This window comes from Arachis stenosperma, chromosome 1 (genome assembly GCF_014773155.1).
Source record: "Arachis stenosperma cultivar V10309 chromosome 1, arast.V10309.gnm1.PFL2, whole genome shotgun sequence".
In the NCBI taxonomy this organism is placed as follows: domain Eukaryota; kingdom Viridiplantae; phylum Streptophyta; class Magnoliopsida; order Fabales; family Fabaceae; genus Arachis; species Arachis stenosperma.
Window position 1 is genome coordinate 36,909,744 of NC_080377.1, and position 7,683 is coordinate 36,917,426.

The 7,683-nt window shown below is 40.5% G+C and overlaps 1 non-coding gene across 1 annotated transcript; it reads right to left on the reverse strand.

Annotated features, from left to right (window-relative positions):
* Positions 1 to 1,713: 1,713 nt before the first annotated feature.
* Positions 1,714 to 1,821, reverse strand: LOC130950594 (small nucleolar RNA R71). The gene has a single exon (XR_009073643.1). It is a non-coding gene; the product is annotated as a small nucleolar RNA R71 (small nucleolar RNA).
* Between the last annotated feature and the right edge of the window lie 5,862 nt (positions 1,822 to 7,683).

A 7,683-nucleotide genomic window follows, 5' to 3' on the forward strand; every position in this document is an offset into this window, starting at 1 on the left:
GTCTCATCTTAAGTTTAGTGTCAAATGCATGTTTTTGTTATATTTTTCGAATCCATGCATATATTTCTTTGTTTTGATCTTTGAATTCTATTGACTTGAAGTATTTTGTGTGTCTCATATGCATTTTCATGTTGTTAGTGTCAGTAGTACACAAACTGCTAAGTTTGGTGTCTTGCATGCATTGTTAATTGATTCCTTTTGCATTTTGATTATCAAAAATCCAAAAATATTTTTAATTTGTGTCCTTTCAAGTCAATGATACAAAGAATTGAAGATTCAAAACATGCTGCAGAGGAATTATACAGAAAAAGCTGAGCATTCAAAAATGCCCAGTGAAGAAGGCAGACTGGCGTTTAAACGCCAGCCAGGGTACCTGGTTGGGCGTTTAACGCCCAAAAAGGGTGCATTTTGGGCGTTAAACGCCAGAATGTATACCATTCTGGGCGTTTAACGCCAGGATGGTGCAGGGGGAAGATTTTGTTTTCAAAAATCAAATTTTTTTTAGTTTTTCAAAACCAAATCTTTTTCAAATCAAATCTTTTCAATCAAATGTTTTCAAAATCAATTTCTTTCCTTTTTAAAAGATACTTACTAACAATTAATGATTTGATTGAACATCACAAGATTGTTACCTTTTCTGTTGAGAAAGGTTTGAATGTTTCAAATCATATCTTTTCTTGTTAGGCAAGTCATTCATTTTTAAAATCATATCTTTTCAAATGGTTTTCAAATCATATCTTTTAAAAATGTTTTCAAATCATATCTTCTCAATCACATCTTTTTTTTAAAACTCATAACTTTTCAATTAAATCTTTTTAACCACATCTTTTTCAAAACAGTTTTCAATCAAATCTTTTTAATTTCTAATTTCAAAATCTTTTTCAAAAATCACTTGGTTTCTTTTCCACTTTGATTTTCGAAAATCAATTGATGTTTTTCAAAAATGTTTTCAAAGTATTTTAATTAATTTTCGAAAATCTTCTTCCCTCCTTCCCACATCCTTCTATTTATGGAGTGCCACTCCTTCTCAATGCACAATTCGAACCTTATCTAACTAAAGTTCGAATTTATCTTCTCCCTCTTCTTTCTATTTCTCTTTTCCTCTGACACTTAAAGGAATCTCTATACTGTGACATAGAGGATTCCACATTTTCTTGTTCCCTTCTCTTTCATATGAGCAGGAGCAAGGACAAAGGCATACTTGTTGAAGCTGATCCTGAACCTGAAAGGACCTTGAAGAGAAAGCTAAGAGAAGCCAAAACACAACTCTCTTTAGAGCACCTGACCGAATTCTTCAAGGGAGAAGACATGGCAGCCGAAAACAACAACAATGCCAACAATGCAAGGAAGGTGCTGGGTGACTTTACTGCACCTACTCCTGATTTTTATGGGAGAAGCATCTCTATCCCTGCCATTGGAGCAAACAACTTTGAGCTTAAGCCTCAATTAGTTTCTCTAATGCAACAGAATTGCAAGTTCCATGGACTTCCAATGGAAGATCCTCATCAGTTTTTAGCTGAATTCTTGCAAATCTGTGACACAGTCAAGACTAATGGGGTTGACCCTGAAGTCTATAGACTGATGCTATTCCCTTTTGCTGTAAGAGACAGAGCTAGAATATGGTTGGACTCTCAACCTAAAGAAAGCCTGGACTCATGGGAAAAGCTAGTCAATGCCTTCTTGGCAAAGTTCTTTCCACCACAAAGATGGAGTAAGCTTAGAGTGGAAGTCCAAACCTTCAGACAGAAGGATGGAGAATCCCTCTACGAAGCTTGGGAAAGATACAAACAATTAATCAGAAAATGTCCTTCTGACATGCTTTCTGAATGGAGCGTCATAGGTATTTTCTATGATGGTCTCTCTGAACTATCTAAGATGTCCTTGGATAGCTCTGCAGGAGGATCTCTTCATCTGAAGAAGACGCCTACTGAAGCTCAAGAACTGATTGAAATGGTTGCAAATAACCAATTCATGTACACTTCTGAAAGAAATCCTGTGAACAATGGGACTAGTCAGAAGAAAGGAGTTCTTGAGATTGACACTCTGAATGCCATTTTGGCCCAGAATAAAATATTGACTCAACAAGTCAATTTGATTTCTCAAAGTCTGTCTGGAATGCAAAATGCACCAAACAGTACTAAGGAAGCTTCATCTGAGGAAGAAGCTTATGATCCTGAGAACCCTTCCATGGAAGAGGTAAATTACCTAGGAGAACCCTATGGTAACACCTATAATTCTTCATGGAGAAATCACCCAAATCTTTCATGGAAGAATCACGAGAGACCTCAACAAGGTTTCAATAACAATGGTGGAAGAAACAGGTTTAACAATGGCAAGCCTTTTCCATCATCTTCTCAGCAACAGACAGAGAGCTCTAAGCAGAATAATTCTGACTTAGCAACCATGGTCTCTGATCTGATCAAAACCACTCAAAGTTTCATGACTGAAACTAGATCTTCCATTAGGAATTTGGAAGGACAAGTGGGTCAGCTGAGCAAGAAAATTACTGAACTTCCTCCAAGCACTCTCCCAAGTAACACTGAAGAAAATCCAAAAGGAGAGTGCAAAGCCATAAACATGGCCGAATTCTGGGAGGAAGAAGAGGCAGTGAACGCCACTGAGGAAGGCCTCACTGGACGTCCACTGGCCTCTAATGAGTTCCCCAATGAGGAACCTTGGGAATCTGAGGCTCAGACTGAGACCATAGAGATTCCCTTGGACTTGCTACTGCCTTTCATGAGCTCTGATGAGTATTCTTCCTCTGAAGAGGATGAGTATGTCACTGAAGAGCAAGTTGCTAAATACCTTGGAGCAATCATGAAGCTAAATGACAAGTTATTTGGAAATGAGACTTGGGAAGATGAACCTCCCTTGCTCACCAAAGAACTGGATGACCTGTCTAGGCAGAAACTGCCTCAAAAGAGGCAGGATCCTGGGAAGTTTTCTATACCTTGTACCATAGGCACCATGACCTTCAAGAAGGCCTTGTGTGACTTAGGGTCAAGTGTAAACCTCATGCCCCTCTCTGTAATGGAGAAATTAGGGATCCTTGAGGTGCAAGCTGCAAAAATCTCACTAGAAATGGCAGACAACTCAAGAAAACAAGCCCATGGACTTGTAGAGGATGTTCTGGTTAAGGTTGAAAACCATTACATTCCTACTGATTTCATAGTCCTAGAGACTGGGAAGTGCATGGATGAATCCATCATCCTTGGCAGACCATTCCTAGCCACAGCAAAGGCTGTGATTGATGTTGATAGAGGAGAGTTGATCATTCAAGTGAATGAAGAATCCATGGTGTTTAAGGCCCAAGGATATCCCTCTATCATCATGGAGAAGAAGCATGAAGAGCTTCTCTCAAAACAGAGCCAAGCAGAGCCCCCACAGTCAAACTCTAAGTTTGGTGTTGGGAGGCCACAACCAAAATCTAAGTTTGGTGTTGAAACCCCACATTCAAACTCTAAGTTTGGTGTTGGGAGGTTTCAACAAGGTTCTGAGTGTTTCTGAGGCTCCATGGGAGTCCTCTGTCAAGCTAATGACACTAAAGAAGCGCTTGTTGGGAGGCAACCCAATGTTTTATAATTAATTATTTTCTTTTGTTATTTTATCTTTTTTGTAGGTTGATGATCATAAGAAGTCACAAAAACAATGAAAAAAGCAAAAACAAAATGAAAAACAGGAAGAAAAACAGCACACCCTGGAGGAAGATGCTGCTGGCGTTCAAACGCCAGTCAACCTAGCAGTTGGGCGTTTAACGCCCAGTCTGGCACCTTTCTGGGCGTTTAACGCCAGAAAAGGGCACCAGACTGGCGTTAAACGCCAGTAAAGGGCAACAACCTGGCGTTAAACGCCAGGAATGGGCACCAGCCCGGCGTTTAACGCCAGAAATGGGTCAAAACGTGGATTTTGATGCCATTTGGTGCAGGGATGACTTTTCCTTGACACTACAGGATCTGTGGACCCCACAGGACCCTACCATCACTCTCTCTCTTCTTCCCCCATTCACCAATCACCTCAACACCTCTTCCCCAAAAACCCCTCACCTATCAAATCCCATCTTTCTCTTCACCACTCACATCCATCCTTCATAAAACCCCACCAACCTCACCCTTCAAATTCAAACCACTTTCCTCCCAAACCCACCCTCAAATGGCCGAACCTTTACCCCCCTCTCTCCTATAAATACCCTTCTTCAACCCTTCATTTTCACACAAACCTAAAAACCACTTCTTCCCCCTTTGGCCGAACACACTACCCTCCCCCTCTTCCTCATTTCTTCTTCTTCTACTCCTTTCTTTCTTCTTTTGCTCGAGGACGAGCAAACATTTTAAGTTTGGTGTGGTAAAAGCGTTGCTTTTTCGTTTTTCCATAACCATTATGGCACCAAAGGCCGGAGAAACCTCTAAAAAGAGGAAAGGGAAAGCAAAAGCTTCCACCTCCGAGTCATGGGAGATGGATAGATTCCTCTCAAAGGTGCATCAAGACCACTTCTATGAAGTTGTGGCCTTGAAGAAGGTGATCCCCGAAGTCCCCTTTTTACTCAAAAAGGGTGAATATCCGGAGATCCGCCATGAGATCCAAAGAAGAGGTTGGGAAGTTCTCACCAACCCCATTCAACAAGTTGGAATCTTGATGGTTCAAGAGTTCTATGCCAATGCATGGATCACAAAGAACCATAACCAAAGTGTGAACCCGAATCCAAAGAATTATATCACTATGGTTCGGGGGAAATACTTGGATTTTAGTCCGGAGAGTGTGAGGGTGGCGTTCAACTTGCCTATGATGCAAGGAGATGAGCATCCTTACACTAGAAGGGTCAACTTTGATCAAAGGTTGGACCAAGTCCTCACAGTCATATGTGAAGAGGGTGCACAATGGAGGCAAGACTCAAGAGGAAAGCCGGTTCAATTGAGAAGGCATGACCTCAAGCCCGTGGCTAGAGGATGGTTAGAGTTCATACAACGCTCAATCATTCCCACTAGCAACCGGTCCGAAGTTACCATAGACCGGGCCATCATGATCCATAGCATCATGATTGGAGAAGAAATAGAAGTTCATGAGGTTATAGCCCAAGAACTCTATAAGGTGGCGGACAAGACCTCCACTTTGGCAAGATTAGCCTTTCCTCACCTCATTTGTCACCTCTGTTATTCAGTTGGAGTTGACATAGAAGGAGATATCCCCATTGATGAGGACAAGCCCATCACCAAGAAAAGGATGGAATACACAAGAGACCCCTCTCATCAAGAAATCCCTGAGATTCCTCAAGGGATGAACTTTCCTCCACAAAACTATTGGGAGCAACTAAACACCTCCCTAGGAGAATTAAGTTCCAACATGGGACAACTAAGGGTGGAGCACCAAGAACACTCCATCATCCTTCATGAGATTAGAGAAGATCAAAGAATCATGAGGGAGGAGCAACAAAGGCAAGGAAGAGACATTGAGGAGCTCAAGCACTCCATAGGACCTTCAAAAGCAAGGAAGAGCCGCCATCACTGAGGTGGACCCATTCCTTGATTTCCTTGTTATTTATTCTTCTGTTTTTCGAATTTTATGCTTTATGTTATCCATGTTTGTGTCTTATGATCATTAGTGTCTTAGTGTCTATGCCTTAAAGTTATGAATGTCCTATGAATCCATCACCTTTCTTGAATAAAAATGTGCTTAATTGAAAAAGGAAGAATTGCATGAATTTTGAATTTTATAATAGTTTAATTATTTTGATGTGGTGGCAATATTTTTGTTCTCTGAATGTATGTGTAAACAGTGCATATGTATCTTGAATTTGTGGTTCATGAATGTTGGCTCTTGAAAGAATGATGAAAAAGGAGACATGTTACTGAGGATCTGAAAAATCAATAAAATGATTCTTGAAGCAAGAAAAAGCTATTCAAAAAAAAAAAAAAAAAAAAAAAAAAGAGAAAAAAAACCGAAAAAAAAAAAAAAAAAAATCGAAAAAAAAAAAAGAAAGAAAAGAAAGAAAAGAAAAGAAATAAAGTTGTGATCCAAGGCAAATAAGAGTGTGCTTAAGAACCCTGGACACCTCTAATTGGGGACTTTAGCAAAGCTGAGTCACAATCTGAAAAGGTTCACCCAATTATGTGTCTGTGGCATGTATGTATCCGGTGGTAATACTGGAAGACAGAGTGCTTTGGGCCACAGCCAAGACTCAATAAATAGCTATGTTCAAGAATCATCATACTTTACTAGGAGAATCATTAACACTATCTGGACTCTGAGTTCCTAAAGAAGCCAACCATTCTGAATTTCAAGGGATAGATTGAGATGCCAAAACTGTTCAGAGACAGAAGGTTAAAAGCCCCGCTCATCTAATTAATACTGATCTTCACAGATGTTTTTGGAATTCATTGCATATTCTCTTCTTTTGATCTTATTTGATTTTCAGTTGCTTGAGGACAAGCAACAATTTAAGTTTGGTGTTGTGATGAGCGGATAATTTGTATACTTTTTGGCATTGTTTTTAGTATGTTTTTGATATCTTTTAGTTAGATTTTAGTACATTTTTATTAGTTTTTATTTAAAATTCACTTTTCTGGACTTTACTATGAGTTTGTGTGTTTTTCTGTGATTTCAGGTATTTTCTGGCTGAAATTGAGGGACCTGAGCAAAAATCTGATTCAGAGACCAAAAAGGACTGCAGATGCTGTTGGATTCTGACCTCCCTGCACTCGAAGTGGATTTTCTGGAGCTACAGAAGCCCAATTGGCGCGCTCTCAACGGCGTTGGAAAGTAGACATCCAGGGCTTTCCAGCAATATATAATAGTCCATACTTTGTCCAAGATTTGATGGCCCAAACCCGCGAAGCAATCCGGCCTCAGGAATTCCAGCGTTAAACGCCGGAACAGGAATAAAAGTTGGAGTTAAACGCCCAAACTGGCATGGGAGCTGGCGTTTAACTCCAGAAAAGGTCTCTACACGAATTTCCTTGATTGCTCAGCCCAAGCACACACCAAGTGGGCCCGGAAGTGGATTTTTATGTCATTTACTCATTTCTGTACACCTTAGGTTACTAGTTTACTATTAATAGGACCTTTTACTATTGTATTACACAGACTTTGGTAGCTATCTTCACTTTTACGCTATCTTAGATCTTTGGGAGGCTGGCCATTCGGCCATGCCTGGACCTTATGCTTATGTATTTTCAACGGTGGAGTTTCTACACACCATAGATTAAGGGTGTGAAGCTCTGCTGTACCTCGAGTATTAATGCAATTACTATTGTTCTTCTATTCAACTCCGCTTGTTCTTTATCTAAGATATCACTCGTTCTTCAACCTATGAACAAGGTGACTGACAACCATTCTTGTTCTACAAGCATTCGAGGCTTTAGTGAATATCTCTTGGATTCCTGATTGCACGATGCATGGTTGATCGCCTGACAACCGAGTGCTCGCCTGACAAACGAGCCAGCCATTCCGTGAGATCAGAGTCTTCGTGGTATAGGCAAGAACTGATGGCAGCATTCAAGAGAATCCGGAAGGTCTAACCTTGTCTGTGGTATTCTGAGTAGGATTCAATGATTGAATGACTGTGACGTGCTTCAAACCTGTAACCTACTGGGCGTTGGTGACAATGCAAAAGAGTTATTCCGGTAGGGGAGGGAACCAAACCGGTGATTGGCGGCACTGTGACAGAGTGCTTTGCATTAGCTTTCACTG